General features: G+C 37.9%; 1 long non-coding RNA gene and 1 pseudogene across 1 annotated transcript in view; both read right to left on the reverse strand.

Moving 5' to 3' along the window:
* LOC148754689 (uncharacterized) overlaps window positions 1-19,324 on the reverse strand; it is a 257,160-nt gene that overhangs the window by 198,851 nt on the left and 38,985 nt on the right. The window contains exon 2 of the long non-coding RNA XR_016020004.1: window positions 10,650-10,831. This is a non-coding gene — a long non-coding RNA (uncharacterized LOC148754689). The remainder of the gene's footprint in view (window positions 1-10,649; window positions 10,832-19,324) is intronic.
* Window positions 16,149-16,570, reverse strand: LOC109456647 (small ribosomal subunit protein eS24 pseudogene; annotated as a pseudogene).

A 19,324-nucleotide genomic window follows, 5' to 3' on the forward strand; every position in this document is an offset into this window, starting at 1 on the left:
TCTAATGGGAACAGTGCAAATGTAGTACGTCTGTTTTGCTTGCCTTTTAAAATTTAAATGCAGCTTTCTCCTCAAACTGCTGAGATTGTCAAAGTGTATGACCCTTTGTCTGCTTGACACTCAAATGCATTTAAAACTTTTGCACTCATAAAAGCATTCATTGCTTCAGCTTCTGAATCATTGCAGTGGGTTTGGGGTGCTTTAATTCATCAATTTTAATATTCCATGCCATGCACTGTGATGTCATTGGTGAGAAAATTAATGAAGTCCCTATATCCAGAAATCTGAAACTTTTCCAAGTTGTTTTTTTTTTTGGGGGGGGGGTTTCCAATAGTGTATTTCTTTTTTCTTCTGAATAAATCCACCACTGATACCTTTTCTTTTAAACTATTTTAAAAAGAAAGAAAATTCAAATAATAATAGAGAACCGAAGCATCTATAAATATAAAAGTGTTTATACTTAGCCATATTTGCTTCAGATTAAAATATGTATTGTGGTAAAATACACATAACATAAAATTTGCCATTTTAATCAATTTTAAGTGTACATTCAGTGGCACTAATTACATTCATAATGTAATTAATGTTGTGCACTCATCGTTAATATTTCCAAAACTTGCACCATTCCAAACAGAAACAATGCACCCACTAAGTAATAACCCTCCATTCCCCACCCCCAAGCCTCTGGTATCCTCTAATCTACTTATTGTCTCTATGACCTATGATACGTACCTCATATAAGGGGATTCACGCAATATTACTTTTTGTGTCTGGCTTCTTTCACTCAGATTAATGTCTTCAAGTTTCATCCATGTAGTCACATGTATCAGAATTTAATTCCTTTTTATGACTGAATAATATTCCATTGTATGTATACACCACATGTCATTTATCCAGTCCTTTGTTGATGAACATGTGCGTTAGTTCCACCTTTTGGCTATTGAGAATAATGCTGCAATGAGCGCTGTCACGCACATATCTGTTTGAGTCCCTGCTTTCAGTTAGGAGTGGAATTTCTGGGTTACACAGTAATTCTACGTTTAACTATTTGAACGATCATCAAACTGTCTTCCCACAGTGGCCACCCCATGATACATTCCCATCAGCAATGTACAAGGCTTCTAATTTCTCGAATCCTTGCCGACACTCTTCATCCTAGTAGGTATGAAGAGGTTTTGATTTGCATGTTCCCAATGACGAATGATGTTGAGCATCTATTTCTTCATGTGTTTGTTGTCCATGTGTATATCTTTTTTGGAGAAATGTCTATTCAAGTCCATTGCCCATTTTTTAAGTGAGTTGTTAGACTTTTTGTTATTGAGTTGTAGGAGTTTGCCTCAGATTTTTAAAGAAACAAAACGTTAAAAATCTAGTTTAAATCCCTTTTATATTTGCCCCTGATCCCATTATCTCACTCCCTCAACTTATCGAAAAGTGACCACTATTTTAAAGTGAGTTTATACCACTCCTGTCAATAAATGACTATTTTATTAAGTATGTTTGTGTTCATAACTAACAAAGTATTATTTTGTTTTGGAAGTTACACAAAACACATGTATGAATCCTGCTTTTTTTTTTTTTTTACTATTTTTTTTTATCAGTTTCAGGTGTACAAAACAACCTTCTACATTTTTGTTTTATCACTTAATCTTATATTTTGAGATCTGTGTTGATCTATGTAGATCTATTTCATTTATTTTACCTGGCATGTGGTTTTAAGACTAAAGGACATGTAGGTAATTTTATTAATAATAGTTATTACTATTATTATTTTGTTATTACCAACAATTTGAACATTTGTGTATGGTCTAGATATGATAGTGCTAGATAAGAATGCTGACTCTGGAGCCAGACTGCCTGTTTCAATCCCAGGTTTTTTGCTTATTAGCTATGCATACCTGGGTAAGTTACGTTATTTCATCTCTTTCTGCCTTGGTTTACTATCTGTAAAACAGAGACACCAGTGCATGTGAAGGTTAGTTAAGAGAGACATTTCGTTAAGCACTCAGAACAGTACTGAGTTACATAATCATCCCTCAATACATTTCTACATGTCAGAGATATTCTCTATACCTACAAATAGAAATGTTGAGACATATGGTACATTCATCTTCAACTTTACAATAAAATGGCATACAACCCTCCAAAGTACTTCTGTACCAATTTATCTTCCAACCAGGCACGTTGAGAGATGCCATTTCTCCACATCTCTTCAAACAGTTGGAAGTATCAGATCTAATTTTACCAATTCAATGAATATGAAATGATGTTGCATTGCTTTAATTTGCTTAGCATGTCTTCATAAGTATTTTTTTTCCTGGGGGCTGATTTTTGTTTATTATTTTTTTGACACTCAGTATTTTTTTATATTAATTTCAGTTGTACAGCGTAGAGGTTTGACATTTATAAAATTTATGAAGTGATCCCCCGACTAGTCCAGTACCCACCCTGCACCTTACAAAGTTATTACAATATTATTGACTATATTCCTTATGCTGTACCTTACATCCCTGTGACTCTTTTGGAAATACCAATTGTATTTCTTACTCCCTTCAGACTTTTCACCTTGCCCCCCGACCCCTCCCATCTGGCAACCCATCTCTTCATAAATATTGACAAATACAGACCCCATCACTGTTCTTTTATTTAGTGCCTAATTATACTTCCCCCTATTTTCTTTTGGGTTGTTTGACGTTTTTTATTTATTTGTAGGAGTTCTTCATATATTGTGGTTACTAACCTTCATCAGTAATATGCTTTGCACGTTTCTTTTCCAAGCTTGTGGTTTGACTTTTTATTTTTTCATAGTGTTTTTATTTAATTGTACAAAGGTTTCAAATTTTTATGTAGTCAAATTATCAGTCTTTTTCTTGGCAGTTTGTGTTTATTCTGCTTAAGAAGTCCTTTCATACCTGGAGGTTATAGAGATATTCTCTTATATTTTTAGTTAATGACTTTAAAGTTTGATTCTTTTTTTAATATTTCTATCTTTAATACATCTGAAATTTATCTTTGAGTATGCTGTGAAGTAGGGATATGATTTTGTTTATTCCCTTATGGGAAACCAATTTTCCCAGCATCATTTATTGACAATCTTATTCTTTCCTGAATTTTACGACCATCTCTGACATGGACCAAGTTCCCTGCTGTGCTTCCATCAGTTGCTGGGCTCTCCAATTCTATTACATTGGTCTGCCTATTCCTGCATCAATAATGCATTAATTACTACCATTTTATAATAATTTGTGATATGTAATAGGAGTCCTTAGTAATCTTCAAAATTATCTTGAGTCTTACTGGTTCTTTTTTACTTCATATGTTAATGAATATTGAACACATATAATGCACTTGTAACCGTGTTTCCCCGAAAATAAAACTTAGCTGGACCATCAGCTCTAATGCATCTTTTGGAGCAAAAATTCATATAAGACCAGGTCTTATTTTAATATAATATAGGACCAGGTATAATATAATATAATATAATATAATATAATATAATATAATATAATATAATATAATATAATACCGGGTCTTATATTAATTTTTGCTCCAAAAGATGCATTAGAGCTGATGATCTGGCTAGGTCTTATTTTCGGGGAAACAGAGTATGTGACAGGTTCTATCCGATGTGCTTTAAAAACAATACCTCATCTCTCCCTTACAAGAAAAAACCCTATGAGGCACTATTATCATCTGCGTTTTACAGATGGAGAGACTGAGCCACAGAGAGGTTAATTAATTGCCCAAGGTCACACAGCTTATAAGTGGCAGAGCCTGGATTTCAAGCCAGTCAATTGGGCTCCAGAGTTTGTGATTTTAATCACTATGCTGTGCTCTCTCTCATGTGAATTTCTCAATATCCATGAAAAAAATCCAATTATAAATTTAATTAAAATTGCATTGAATTCATGTACCAATTAGGGCAGAATTAATATCATTTTGATAGTGAATCTTCACATGTACAAACCAGAATAGTTTTCCAGTTACTATGTGTGGCATGGACTGCTGGTTCCCTATCCAAATCCATACTGTCTTCTTCCTAAGTACAAAACTCCAATTTTGTTCAGGGTAGCAATATCCTCAGGTGGAAAATTACATTTCACAGCCTCCTCACAGGTGGGGGAGCCATGTGACATATTTCTGGTCAATAAAATAAAAGTGCAAGCTGCTGGACAGGACTCCCAAGAAAGCTCTTTAAAAAGAGGCAGACTTTACTGGAATCAACTTTTTTTCCCCTGCCCTTCATCCTTCCCCTTCTTCAAGCTTCTAATGCTTATGCTGTGCTGGACACTAAGCAGCTGTCCTTTGATTATGAAGATAAAAGCCATATGCTAAGGATGGTAGGGCGGAAAGCTCAAGGAAGACTCAGTCTCTGGGTGTATTATGTAGTCACTGTACCAGCCCTAATCCACCTCCTCCAGGATTCATTGTGCATGACAAAAGTAGAACATTTCCTTTTTTTCAATAAGTTCACTCTTTTTTTTAATTAAATTGATTGGGGTGACACTGGTTAGTAAAATTATATTGGTTTCAAGTGTACAATTCTATAATACATCATCTATAGATCACATTGTATGCTCACCACCCAGAGTCAGTTCTCCTTCCATCACCGTATATTTGATCCCCTTTTACCCTCGTCTGTCACTCCCCTCCCCACTTACCCTCAGGTAACCACTAAACTATCGTCTGTGTCTATGAGTTTTTGTTTCTTTATTTGCTTGTTTTGTTCGTTTGTTGCCTTCAGTTTTATATCCCACATATATAATCCACTCTTAATGTTTCCTGTTACAAACACCTGAACACAATCCCTAAGTGATAGAATAAAGTCTTTTTTTATGACCTGTGATGATTAATTTTATGTGTCAACTTGACTGGGCTAAGGGATACCCAGGTAGCTGATAAAACATTATTTCTGGGTGCTTCTGGAAGAGATAAGCATTTGAATTATTTGACTGAGTAAAGAAGCTGGCCATCACCAATGTGGATGGGCCTTATCCAATTCCTAGAGAGTCTGAATAGAACAAAAAGATAAAGGAAAGGCGAATTCACTCGCTACTGTACTGGAGTGGGGACATCCATCTTCTCCTGCCCTCAGGCATTGGCGCTCCAGTTCTCAAGATTTTAGACTCCTACTGAAACTTACACTATTGCCTGCCCTGCTTGTCAGGACTTTAGGCTTGGACTGGAAATATACTGCCAGCTTTCCTCAGCCTCCAGCTTGTAGGCCGCAGATAGCAGGACTTAGCCTCCATAATTGCAAGAGCCAATCCCTCATAACAAATCTTTCTGTAGGTTTCCCATTACTTCTGTGTCTTTGGAGAACCCCAACACATTGCCTTCAATGTTTGTAATTTTCTCCACAAAATCTTCCACAACTTTTGTGAGATTTATTACTAGGTGGTTATAATTTGTTGTTATGAAAAATAAGAACTTTTCCTTTATTATGACAGCTTCAAATTGACAGTTGCTACTTCAGTAGACAGGAAAGTTATAAATTATTTCACATTAATTGTTTATCCCAAAACATTGTTACTTTTTTGGTTCTAATAGTTGGTAGAGGTCTTTGCAATTTCTGTGTAGATAACTCTATCGTGTGTGAATAAAGACAATTTGATTTCTTCCTTTTCTTTCATTTCTCGTACATTTTAAGAACATTTTCTTCTCTAATTGCAATGGTTAGGCCCTCCATCACAATGTTGAATAGAATTTTATTTTGCTAGATTCCCTTTACTGGATTAAGGGAGTCTATTTGTAGCGTACTAAGAGCTTTTAAAATTATTATTATTCATGAATGGGCATTACATTTGATCAGATACACTATCTATATATTTTGAGATTATAATACTTTTTTTCTCTTAATCTTTCAACCTGTTAATATGGTGAATTAAAATGATAGATTTTGAAGGCTGAACCATACTGAAGGCTTGGCACAGATGGCAGGTGTCCTCACAGTATCCTCAGGTCATTAGTGAAAGGTATCACAGTCTGTTTTGTCAGATGGGACAGTTCTTGAAGGCATTTCCCTTTCTGCAGGAGTTTTTGTGTCTCCTCCTCCTGTAGATTCTGGCTCACATGGCTTGTCTCCATTGGTGTTAAAAACCTATCTTTTTACTAAAGCATATATGATGCATTGAAAACTGTATGGGCCACTGCAAAAATCAGCTCATATTTAATGCCAAACTTGAAAATGATCTCTTAATTTCCAAGTACCTAAAGATTTTTTTAAAATTTACCTACATAATGAATTTTTTTATTTTGATATATTTAATCTCATATTTCCATGTGTTTCTAATGAGACTGACATGTTGCGGGAAACTGATTTACTAGCTATTTAATTAGGCAGAAAATCAATAAATGTTTTATTAAAAAGACTGCTTAGATGTAAGAAGAAGTAGGAATTTTGTCTAATATTGCTGAATGTCATGGGTATTGAACTGGGATACAAACAAAGCACACAGGCTTTCTCAGTTAGTATAGTGCTTCTCTTAAAAACTGAAACGGAACAGAGAAATTTAAATGTGAAATTGAACTGAACAAACTTATCTCATATAGGATGGGGGGTATGGCTTGGATTGGCAGCCTGTCTCTCACCAATTCAGAGAACTCTAGACCCAAGACCGAAAGCAGACAAACCACACCAAAACCATCCTTTTGTCATTAATTTGTCTCAAAGTGGGAAGCTTTTGGGTGTCGGGAAGTGGGGACGGTCCATGTTTTCAAGAGTGGGAGAATGATGTTTAAACACAAAAATAAAGTTTTTCATTTCCAGGAAAAAAAACAAAACTGAATTGGAGCATTAATCTGCTAGCACTGAAGACGTTTTTGAGTTCATGACTACTGTCAATATATTTAAAACAGGGGTTTTCAAATCTAACCCATCTTTGTAACACTGTTGTCTAGAAATTATACACTAGTAATTATACACCTATTATATACTAATAAGTGCATGTCTAATCTTTTAAAAGCATTATCTCTTTTAATGTTAGTCAAAACTCTGTAAGGTAATGTCATCCTATATGATAGCTAAGGAAGCTGAGTTTCAAAAAGATTGCACCACCTGCCCACCAACCCAGACCTATTTACAAAGCATGTATTCTTTTTAATAAACCCACCTGCAATGTGAAGTTTTTCTTTTCTTATAATTCTTTTTATGCTTACACTCCCCAAGAGTTATTAGTAAGTCTCTTTAAGTGGAGTCGGAAGCCATTATTCCTCCATGATGTATTTCACCAAATTTGATGAAGTACTTTCATGATTGAAATTCAATAAATTCAGAAGCTATGCTCCTGGTGGTCTTTGATATCTAGAATTTCATCTCTCCTCCCATAAGGTAAGAAAATAAATGGAATACAAATCATATTCTGGGCCATCCATGATGTATATAGTCAACTGTCAAGATTTTAAAAGAAGGATCACAGGGTAATTCATAGCCCAGTCCCCCAATCACTATTGGGTTAATTTGCGTTTGAGGTCTGCCCGAATGACTCTGGTACTAAGGTATGAAGGGCAGTGCTTCTCAGAGGGGAGCTATGCCCTTTCATTGCTCAGAGCTAAATTCTTTCTGCAAAGTCAAATATAAAGGCTAGAGGTAAAGAATACAGAGCAGCAAGATGGATGAAAAGTATCTTTCAGTCAGGGTTTTATCTTTTCAGAAACTTCAAACAAAATAACTCTCCATGATTTTGAAAAAGACATGACACTTAAGATGTATTTTTAATTAAGGAACAGAACTATACAAAGCAAAGAATGCCAAAATTAATTTAAGTTTTTAGAGAAGAGAAAGAAACTTTCAATCTGAAAAAATGAAAGAGATGCCAATTTAAAATAAATAAACATTACACGAAGTAAATTGAATCAAGAATATGGCACAATGATCTGATGGCAGAGTAAATAAGCTCATAATGATTCAAGTATAAATCTAAATGTTGCCTCGCATACATTTCATCTATGACTTTGAGCTAGCATTAAGACACTCATACATGGCTGGTGGGAATGTAAACTGCTATAGCTGCTACAAAAAACAGTATGAAGGTTCCTCAAAAAATTAAGAATAGAATTGTTCTATGATCCAGCAATCCCTCTTCTGGGTATCTACCCAAAAAATCTGAAAACATTTACCCATAAAGATATATGTACCCATATGTTCACTGCAGCATTATTCACAGTGGCCAAGACATGGAAACAACCAAAGTTGTCCTGCAATAGATGATTAGATAAAGAAGACGTGGTATATATACACAATGGAAGACTACTCTGCCATAGAAAAGATGAAATAGTTCCATTTGGAACAACATGGATGGACCTTGAGATTATTATGCTAAGCGAAATAAGTCAGACAGAAAAAGTTGAGAACCATATTGATTTCACTGATACGTAGGATATAAAACTGAAAACAACAAAGGAACAAGACAAACAAATGAGAAACAAAAACTCACAGACACAGACAACAGTTTAGTGGTTACCAGAGGGTAATGGGGGAGAAGGGATTGGTAGAAGATAGAAAAGGGGGTCAAATATATGACGATGGAAGGAGAACTGACTCTGGGTGGTAAACACACGATGCAATATACAAATGATGTATTACAGAACTGTATACTTGAAACCTATGGCATCCCCAATAAATTTAATAAAAATTAAAGAAAAAAAAAAAGAACCTCAGCTAACTCAATTGTTCACTAACACAGCAGCAATTGCAAAGGATCCTTGTAAGGATTAAATTGGATGTGCATGGTACCTTTGTTTACTCCATTTTAGAAGCTGATAAATGCTTTTCTTTGTCTCTTTCACTTTCCTTAGTGTAAACAAATACCTTTACAAATAGGACAGCATAATATAATTGACAGAACACCTGATTTGAGTTGAGAAGAACTGGTAAATGACCTTGGGAAAGTCAGTTTACCTCTTTGGCCTTTAGATTACTCATCTGTAAAAATGAGTATTGATTCATTTGGCCCTTGTTCAAGGTCACAGAGCTAGCAGGTGTTAGATCCATACACAAGTCTGACAATCTGGGTTCTTTTTCTTTAAAGAATTTTTTTTTAAGATTTTTTTTTTTTTTTTTTTTATGGGAGGAAGGGGCACAGGACTTTATTGGGGAACAGGGTGTACTTCCAGGATTTTTTTTTTTCCAAGTCAAGTTGTTGTCCTTTCAATCTTAGTTGTGGAGGGTGCCGTTCAGCTTCAAGTTGTTGTCCTTTCAATCTTAGTTATGGAAGGCACAGCTCAGCTCCAGGTCCAGTTGCCGTTTCTAGTTGCAGGGGGCGCAGCCCACCATCCCTTGCGGGAGTCGAGGAATCGAACTGGCAACTTTGTGGTTCAGAGGATGCACTCCAACCAACTGAGCCATCCGGGAGCTCAGCGGCAGCTCAGCTCAAGGTGCCGTGTTCAATCTTAGTTGCAGGGGGCACAGCCCACCATCCCTTGCGGGACTCAAGGAGTTGAACCGGCAACCCTGTGGTTGAGAGCCCACTGGCCCATGTGGGAATCGAACCGGCAGCCTTTGGAGTTAGGAGCATGGAGCTCTAACTGCCTGAGCCACCGGGCCGGCCCAATCTGGGTTCTTTTTTGCTCTAAACTTGTCATCTTATGGTCATGTAAAAGAAAGCATACTCCAAATGACAGCGCTATGCCCAACCCCTTCCCACCGACCAACAACAAAAAAGAAGATGAAATACTACGGCATAGACTCCAGCAGGAGCTTAGCAGTGATTTTCTAAAACCTTACTATTTATTATCAGTGGATAAGGAGCATGAAGTTCCATGAGTATTTTCCTATGAGCACGTGTACGTATATACATAAAGTCAGACAGTTAAGTTCGCAAACTCATCCTAGAAAAAGTGCTACATACCTCACTGCTGAATATCACTACGGTCACCTTTGAAGTACTCCCCTTGGGAAGCTATGCACTGACGCCAGCGCCTAGTCCACCCTTCAAAGCAATTTTGGAACTCTTTTTCTGGAGTGGCCATCAGAGCTGTCGTCATATTACCCTTGATGTCCTGAATGTCAACCAAATGTCTTCGTTTCAATATTTCCTTTATCTTCAGGTAAATAAAGAAGACATTGGGGCCAGATCAGGTGAGTAGGGAGGGTGTTCCAATACAGTTACTTGTTTACTGGCTAAAAACTCCCTCACAGACAGTGCCGTGTGAGCTGGTGCATTGTCGTGATGCAAGAGCCATGAATTGTTGGTGAAAAGCTCAGGTCGTCTCACTTTTTCAAGCAGCCTTTTCAGCACTTCCAAATAGTAAACTTGGTTCACTGTTTGTCCAGTCGGTACAAATTCATAATAATCGCTCTGATATCAAAAAACGTTAGCAACATTATTGCAACGAGTTTGCAAACTTAATTGTCAGACCTTGTATATACGTACATGGTTTCTTTTCTCCAAAGAATAGGTTGTATGTACAAAAATCTGAAGGTCTGTATTTATAAGATGACAAGCAATCCTTGGGGTTTTGCAACCCAGTTGCAGTGTGACCATAAGCAATTCACTGTAACACTAGGTCTTTTTTCTAGTTATCTATTGCTACAAAACAAACCTTCTCATACGTACTTAGTGATAACAAAAAACAACCAAAAAAAAACAAAAACCCCAGAAACAATCATTTAGTATTATTTTCACTGTGCTCAGCTAGATGGTTCTCACCTGGGATCCATCACACCAATGCAGTCAGATGACAAGTGGGATTGGACTCATCTTGAAGGCTTCTTCACTCCCATGTCTAGCTGTTAACACAGGGTGTTGGCTGGGACCACAGAGCAGCCTGTTAGCTGGAACACCTGCAGATGGTTTCTCCATGTGGCCTGGGTTTCCTTACAGTCTGGCAGCTGGGTTCCACGGGTGAACAGAGCGAGAGAGAGGTGAGAGTGACAGTGGAGGAGAGAGAGAGAGAGAGAGAGAGAGAGAGAGAGAGAGAGAGAGAGAGAGAGAGAGAGAGAGAGAGAGAGAGAGAACATGAGTGAGCATCAGGTGGACATTTTATCATCTTTTATGACAATCTCAGAAGTCACATAATATCATTTCTGCTCTACTTGATTACATACATCAATCACAAAAGCTCACCCAGTATCAAGGAGAAAGGACGTAGTTTCCACTGAACCTAACAGTAAATACCACTTTTACTACCCCTCACATAATCATATTAGGTTGGTGTGAAAATAATTGCAGTTTAAAAGGTTAAAAATAATTGCAAAAACCGCAATTATTTTGGCACGAACCTAATACATACATACCATCATGAGAGGATACATTTAAAAAGTATTCAATTGACTCTACCTGGCTTTTGTTATAAACAAACACATCCTGTATACCTACTGGTATATACCTGGTGCCTTTACAAGGCCACCTAGATAATGGCAAGTATTCGATCCCTCTTGGCACATTAATTTAAAAGGCTATGCTTCATTTGCCTTCACTGAAGATACTACTCAAAAACAGTGTTTATGCAGACCTCTCAGACAAAGCAAATGAGAACATGTTCATTTGTAACTGTCAAATTAATTGCAAATTATTTTTCATTCAACTGAGAACAAAATAATTTCATAATGACAGTAAAATTTGCTACATAGCAAAGTCATGGTGAAAAAAGGCAAGGGTGAATTCACTGAACCAGGGGCTATGTTCTGACAAATTTCGCCAGGAACTGGACAAGCTAGTTGGCTTAACATTCTGTCTTAAGGGGGAAAACATAAAAAAGAAGTCACCCACAAATAAATCAGTAGGTCTGTTAAAAAATCTCAGAAATCATTAATGATACTTTAAGAAGAACCAATCTTCTTTCTATCAATCTGTCTTCCTTTTATATATGACAAACACAGGGCTTTTAAATTAGTAACAAGTAATACATAAGGTATTCTTCATCTGGACTTGAGTTCACGTTTTCATGTTACACCATAGGAGACAATGAATATGTTGACTTGATCAGGTAACATCAGTTGACGTTTTCATGTTTTCAGTAAATATCAACTCATTAGCCACGTCAATGGATACTCTAGTATAAACCATCTTAAGATCAAAGTGATTATTTTCATCAATGATTTAATCGTTGGAAATTATATCAGTGTGGATATATTAGGGTACACTTCAGCAAAATAAATATCCCAAATCTCAGTGGTTTAAGACAAAAAATATTTATTTTAAGTGATCTGACATGTCCAGTGTAGGCTGGATGGACTCTGTGTGTGTTTTAGTTGTTCAGAGATTTAGGCAAAAGGAGCATCCATCATCCCCAAATTTGCTAGTCGTTTGACAGATGGAAAAAGCAGCTTTGGAGGACCAGTCTCATCCAACCCAAAGGAAGCCAGAAAATGGCTGTGTATCCAGAACAGGGAAGAATCAGAAATACAGAGGGTGCCAAAAAAAAACGTAAACACGTTTTAAGAAAGGAAAAAACTGTATTAAAATTGTAATACTCAATATATACGGATAACTAAAGATGAACACAAGTCACGTGTGACTTCTGCAATTACAAGAGGTGCTCAAAGTGGTTACCATAGCGTCCAGACACTTCTGATTACAGCAAACTACTGCTTGAGCAACGGTGACCAAAGTGTCCACTTGTATACATTTTTTTGGCACCCCCGATATTTGGTGAACATCATTCATGACTAGCACAGAACTTAATCATTAAGATCAAAGAAATTAGATCAAGACGACAGGGGAAAGGAGAGCAGAGATGAATGAAGCAGAGTAGGAGAGATGTCCTAGGGAAATTCATTAGATGGAAGCCACTTCCCCATCCAAAACTCTCTGCAGTATAGGTAGGGTATGTACTCCTTATAGAACAGATAGGGTAGATACATTTGGAGTGACAGCAACAGAACAATATAGGCACTTAAAGGACAGCTAACCAGGTAGCGGATCACTCTTCGACAGGCCCATGGGGTTTCCCATATTTGTAACGCACATACCAGAATGATGCTAAAGTCAGGTAAAGATAAGCCATTGTCTTTTTATTCAGGAAGTAACTTTTTAATGGTTCCTATTTTCATATTAGATTAGTTTGGAGCCCAGTATTAGACAAGACTTTGGTTTTGCTTTTGTTCTTGGACTTAAAGTGCAGAGTTGAGGTATTGGCATTATCATATTGGAAACAGCCAGGCCTCTCTTTTCTTTTATCTTTCCATCTCATTTTGCATGTGTGTTTCCCACGGCCTTCCCTCCATAGGGAACCATCCCAATCTGTTTAATACACACCTTTTTTGTTTCTATGGTTTTGCAAAAGGTATATTATTCTGTGTGCATGCATGCTGTATTTATGAAAATGGTATTTTACTATACTACATTTGTTTCTCCCTTTTCTCACTCAGTCCTATGCTTTCTGAATCATCCACGTGTGTATTTACATCTTGTTGAATACTACTAACTACTGCATAGTACTACAGGTGTGCAAGTACCTCATTTTATCTATTCACTTGCCCAGCAATAAATACTGAGACTGCTTCCAACTCCCACTCCCCAAAATAACACTGCAATGTACATCCTTGTGCATATTTCCTGACGGACCTCTTTAAGAATTTGTTTGGACACACACACGAGTGCGATTACTAGGTCAAAAGGGGTGTATATATTTAAATTTGACTAATTGCACATTTTTTCCTAGAATGGTTATACTTAGCATACCTAACCTTCAAACCTTGCCTCTCCTCCCTCTCTCTCTCTCTCTCTCTCTCTCTCTCTCTCTCTCTCTCTCTCTCTCTCTCTCTCTCTCTCTCTCTCGTACCCATATGTCTATGAAAGTATCCAGCTTATTAAAAATAATATTTTAGAAGCAGTATAGCTTTGATAGTCATAGTGCCTCCATTTAAATTTTCATTCTGCCAATTACTGCGTGTATGACATTGGGAAGTTACTTAGTCTGTGTTTTAGTTTCCTCATCTGTAAAACACAACTATGTACAGCAAATGGGATGATTGAGTGGACCTAAAGGGATGCTTAGCACTCAACATGAGCCATGGTTATTATTATTCTTACATGTTGCTAAAGCTCTGATTATGTTACTATCTTTCTGCTTCAACTTCAAAAAGTTTATGAACTATTCCTGTCCCTTCCAGCGACATAAAAATTGAGCAATGCAGAGAACACGGGCTTTCCTTGAAGGACTCTGGACTGTCTGGGCTTGCTGGCAGCAGAAAGGACTTTATAGATCTGCCTACTTGTAAGCTGGGAAAATAAATTCCATTATGAGCCCTGTTGTCTATGACTTTCCTGATGTTTCAGTACAAATACCCCGGATGGAGAAAACTGCAATAAAGAAATGCCTTCTTGGGGTCAAATGACATCGCTCTGAAACTCTAAGACTGTTAAAGGTATTCCACCACTGGGTACTTCCTACAGGAAGAACACATGAAATAGGATCCTAGGTCCTATTCCAGCACTTGGGACAATGAAGATGGTCAATAAATGCCAGGCAATTGAATATTGATGAGTGAAAGACTGAGTTCATCCCTAAGAGTTACAATGTTAAAAACTGACGAGGTCACTGAGGAGAATTAAGATTCAAGTTTACAGATGGAGGCCACAGCTATTCTCTTGCATTTAAAGAGCTTACTTCAAAGACCATAGAACAGTGTGGCTAGAGCGTTTGTTCTAGTGGTTCTCAACCGGGGGTGATGTGGCTCACCAGGGGACATTTGGAAATGTCTGGAGACATTTTCAGTTGTCACTGTTGGGAGATGCTACTGGAATGAATGGGTAGAAGCCAGGGAGCCTGTTCAACATCCTACAATGCATAGAACTGCCTCCATGACAGAGAATTTTCTGGTCTAAAATGTCAACTGCGCCAAGATTGAGAAACTCTGTTCCTGAGATGCTTGGGTTTAAATCCCAGTTCGACTATTTATGAGCTGTGTAACCTTTGATGAGTTACTCCATTTTCTTCATCTATACATCATAATTGTTATGTTATATCTGGCATATTGTTATTCAGTGAATGCTAGCTTCTGTTTTTTTAATTATTATTAAAGTAATTCAAGATTACAAATAATCTCTTGAAGGCCATCGACTAGCTATGCATTAGTGAGATGCATAACATGTAAACTATTATGTGGGAATTAGGAAAAATTGTTACTCTTGTCCTTTTTTATCCTAACTTATACACGGATGTTTGATGTCATGCTGTCAATTTTTCTAAAGACTTTTAATGTTGCGTTGTGAAATAGCAGAAATAAGCTCAACATACTAAACGAAAAATAAGAACTAACTGTAACGTAGCACAGACGCACTGGGAAACTTGAAAGTGAAAGGGTCAAAATTTCCCATTAGCTTTCTCAGAAAACAGGATCATTTTCTTGTTCTTACATCCAACGTTATATCATGGAAAAGGAACACTGGAAAATGAACCAAAAACCATGACACCTTTTATTTCATTGGATCAGAAATATTCTGACGGTTTTTTGTGAAATAATCTCATTCGTAATCACCAGTTAGGTTCACCTGCCATGTCCCCTTACGTTTTACCGTACTAGCATAGGCCAGTATGATAGAAGAAGTCCACCCAAAGAGTATTCAAGCTGGGGAGAATCCACCAGCCACAAGGTCAGTCTTCTTTACTCCAATATGTGGCTCTGCTTTTCTTATTTTTAAGGCGGTGCTCTTTTTCATATATAATTCACGGAGCTGCTTCAGAAGTGCTGAATGATCAGCCTAGCACTTTTCAGGGAGGACAATTGTTTTGAACGGCAAAGGGATTTGTTTTCAAGGAATAGGAAAGATCAGTGCCTTTCATCCACTAACTATGTCTTTCAACTCCTGTTTACTGAGGGCCTACAAGGAGCTAGAGATGAACAGCTGAAATAAATAGCAGATCTTCACTACCAAGGGAGGACGACAGGTACACAAATGCAAATAGTGAGTTGAACACAAATGCTTTACAATGGAAACAGTAAGAACTGGGTACTGTGGAGTCACGTAAAGATTCCTGGAAGCCATCAGGCATCATCATTCTTAGATGTGTAGCTTTCACCCCAACACGCGTCCTACAACTTGTGTTACTATAATCACCAGTAACCTCTACATGACTCAGTACAACAGACCCATCAGCAGCATTTGCCATACGTGCTCCCTTCCTGCTTCTTTTTTGTTGTTTTTTAAAGTTCTTAGTTTATTAGTCCTCTCGTGAAAAATCTGCTCACTCACCACTGATAGTCACTGACGAATCTTCACTCCTGTCGTCCAATCTCCACCTGTCTCTTTGCCAGCACCAACATTGGCCTTTGCAGCCCCACTAACTTTCTTCACTCTGTGCTTGCATTCCTTTTGCTGTTTCCTCGAGGTCTTTTTCCTCTCATACAGGCCATGTCTTGCAAGTCTACGTCTGAGTTCATTTTTCTTTGCGTAATCCAAGGAACCATAAATCATGCCAAAGCCAGTTGTGTTGCCACCATTGAAATGGGTTCTGAATCCCAAATACAAAGATGACATCTGGTGTGGTCTTGTGCATTTTGGCGTTTTTCCCACATTTCTGTCTTACGTACTGTTGCCTTCCCAGGGTGAAGGACGTCGATGACCATTTGTTTCCGTTGACGTGGTCTAGTGGTCATGAACACCCTGGTCCGGATAGTTACTGTGTCATCATGATGGCAGCCGACCCTCAAGCAACCAGGGAGGAAAAAAGCCCTTCCTGCTTCTTGATATACATTCTCCACTGGCCTTTTAGAAAACTACACCGTCCAGTTTTTTCTCCCATTTCACTTGACTGTTCCTCCCAGGATCATTCTGGTTCCTCCTCATCGCCCGAACCCAGGATGGTGTTGAAGTGCCTCAGAATTAATTCCTTAGACTTCTTATCTATCTCACACCCTCTGTGGGTTCCTTCAGTGTTGTGGCTTTAAGTATCATGTGTATGCTGGTGACGTTCAAACTCATACATCTAATCTGCATCTCTCCGAACTCCAGATGCTTTTAACTACCTACTCACCATCTACACCTGGATGTCTAACAGGCATGTTGAATGTATGTCCCAAACTAAATTCTAGTGTCGCTGCCCCCACCCCCCTGATTGTCTTGAAGTAGTCTCCATATCAGTAAATGGCAACTTCATCCTTCAATTGCTCAGACCCAAACCCTTGACATCATCCTTGGCCCCTCTGTTTCTCTTTTTCATACATGAGCTGTTAGAAAATTATTTCTGCTCCATCTTCAAAGTAAATCAAACCTCAAACTACATCCAGAATCTGACCACTTCTTACCACCTCCTCTATACTACCCTGGCCCAGCTACCATCATCTCTGGTCTGGATAACTGCAACAGTCTTCTGGTGGGTCTATCTGATGTCATTCCTGTCCCCCTACAAACCACGTTTAATCCAGTGTGATAGGCAGAATTCCAAGATGGCCCCCGAGATTCCATACTTCATATAATCCCCGACTTTGAGTGTAGGAATAGTCACTCCTTGGACTAAATTACATTATATGAGACTCCATCAGAACATACTGGAGGGGGGTTAGAAGTCAGAGGGTAGTAGTGCCCTGGCTGTTTGGAAGAAACGAAATAGCCCTGTTGTGAACTGACTATAGGAACCATGTGACAAGGAATTATGTGAGGTCTCTAGATGCTGAGTGTTTCTTGGCTCTCACCTGGACCATTCGGAACAATCCCCATCTCAAGACTCTTAACCGCATCTGCAAAGTACATCTGCCACGTAAGGTAACTGATACACAGTATCTGGGGATTAAGATGTAAACATCATTGAGGGCCCATTTTTTCAGACTATTACACTTGATTAAAAAAAAAAATCCACCACAAAGCGCTTCCTGAACACTTCCTCTCATTTTCCTTCTGACTACTTATCACTATCTAATATACTGTGTCACTAATTTATCTTGTCTCTCCACCACTAAAATATGAACTCGATGAGGGCAGGAACTTGTCTGTTTTCTTCACCACTGTATATCCTGTGCCTAGAATAGTACCTGGAACATAGGAGGCGCTTAATAAATCAACTGTTGAGTGACTGAATAAAGGACAAATTACCAGCCCTGCAACCTCTCCACCCTGTCTGCCCTCCTCCAATCTTTCCAGATCCTTTAAAGTTAATAATATACGTATCTTGGTTGCTATCATTACTACGAATAACGATCAAATCCTTACCAATATATGCAAGGCCCATTATAACATGATTTTTACTTCTACAGCTTCCCTCTCACTATACTCCCCTGTAAGCAGTGCTCCCAGCACCCCCCCAACTCTGAACATAATCGTGTTTAACCTTTCGATGCTGTTCCGCATACTCTTCCTTCTATTGAGAACGTCCTTCTTCTCTGTCTTCTACTTTTTTAAAGATCCAGCTTGAATCTTACAATTTATGCCTCATATCAACTAATAGTTTCCAGCACAACTAGGATCCCCCCCCCCGCCCCCGTGCCACGCTCTGGCTAATATAACTGTTTATAACACTATCATAGAATGTCTGTCTTTATTCTTATTGAGATTATAATTAGTGGTCTATGTAAATATAGTTCTCATTTGGCCATGACTTCTTCAAGGAATGATGTTATATTATTCGCCTTTTTGCTGACAATTTTTAGCACAGAGCATGGCACATGGAAAGGGCTCAAAATTGAGGAACTGAATTAAAGTGAAAGATGAAAAATAGCCGATAACATTTTTGTGAAATTGGAAGTAAAAAAAAAATAAATTGGAAATAGTAACTGCCAGCTGATGTTTATTTAGAAACCCAAATGCATATTAGTCAACACAAACTTAAGACAATTTCTCAAATGTAATGAGTCAAATAAGACAACTTTAAATGACATTACACAACACCACTGATTCATCGCTTATGCCTTTTCTTTCCTTTAAGAAGGGTTAACTTTGTTTTTATAAAAATGTTAAACACACATTATAAGTAATCTGAACAACAGAGAAAATTACAAAGGACGAAGTAAAATGCCACCTAGGTATCATACCCAGAAAAAAAGCATAGTTTTCATAAAGAAGAGCATCGTCCCACACAACTGTATTTGAATAAATATAGAAAGGAAAGGAGAGAGACACATATTTTTACAAAATCGGGATCATTCCACACACTCATTTAAGTGTTAATTACTTTCCCTTTCCTGTTGAGAGGGTAAATAGCATGGACTGCTGGAAGCCTCTTCCAAATGAACCCTGAAGAAATTACACGAGTTCGAGAGAAGCATCCATCAGCGAAACTAACAGCAATGTAAGAGGAAACAAAATGTGAGATGGTCCTGGTCAAGTGTAAGGCTGACCTGAGATGGTGTCATTATGAGTGTGTGTGTGAGTGTGGATGGTGGGGGGGAACTGCAGTTCAGGGCACAGGGTCGTGGGGGCAGAATGGCAGTGAGAGGATAGATTGG

The sequence above is a fragment of the Rhinolophus sinicus genome, chromosome 18, assembly GCF_057876585.1.
Source record: "Rhinolophus sinicus isolate RSI-liver-muscle chromosome 18, RSI-T2T, whole genome shotgun sequence".
NCBI classification, from domain to species: domain Eukaryota; kingdom Metazoa; phylum Chordata; class Mammalia; order Chiroptera; family Rhinolophidae; genus Rhinolophus; species Rhinolophus sinicus.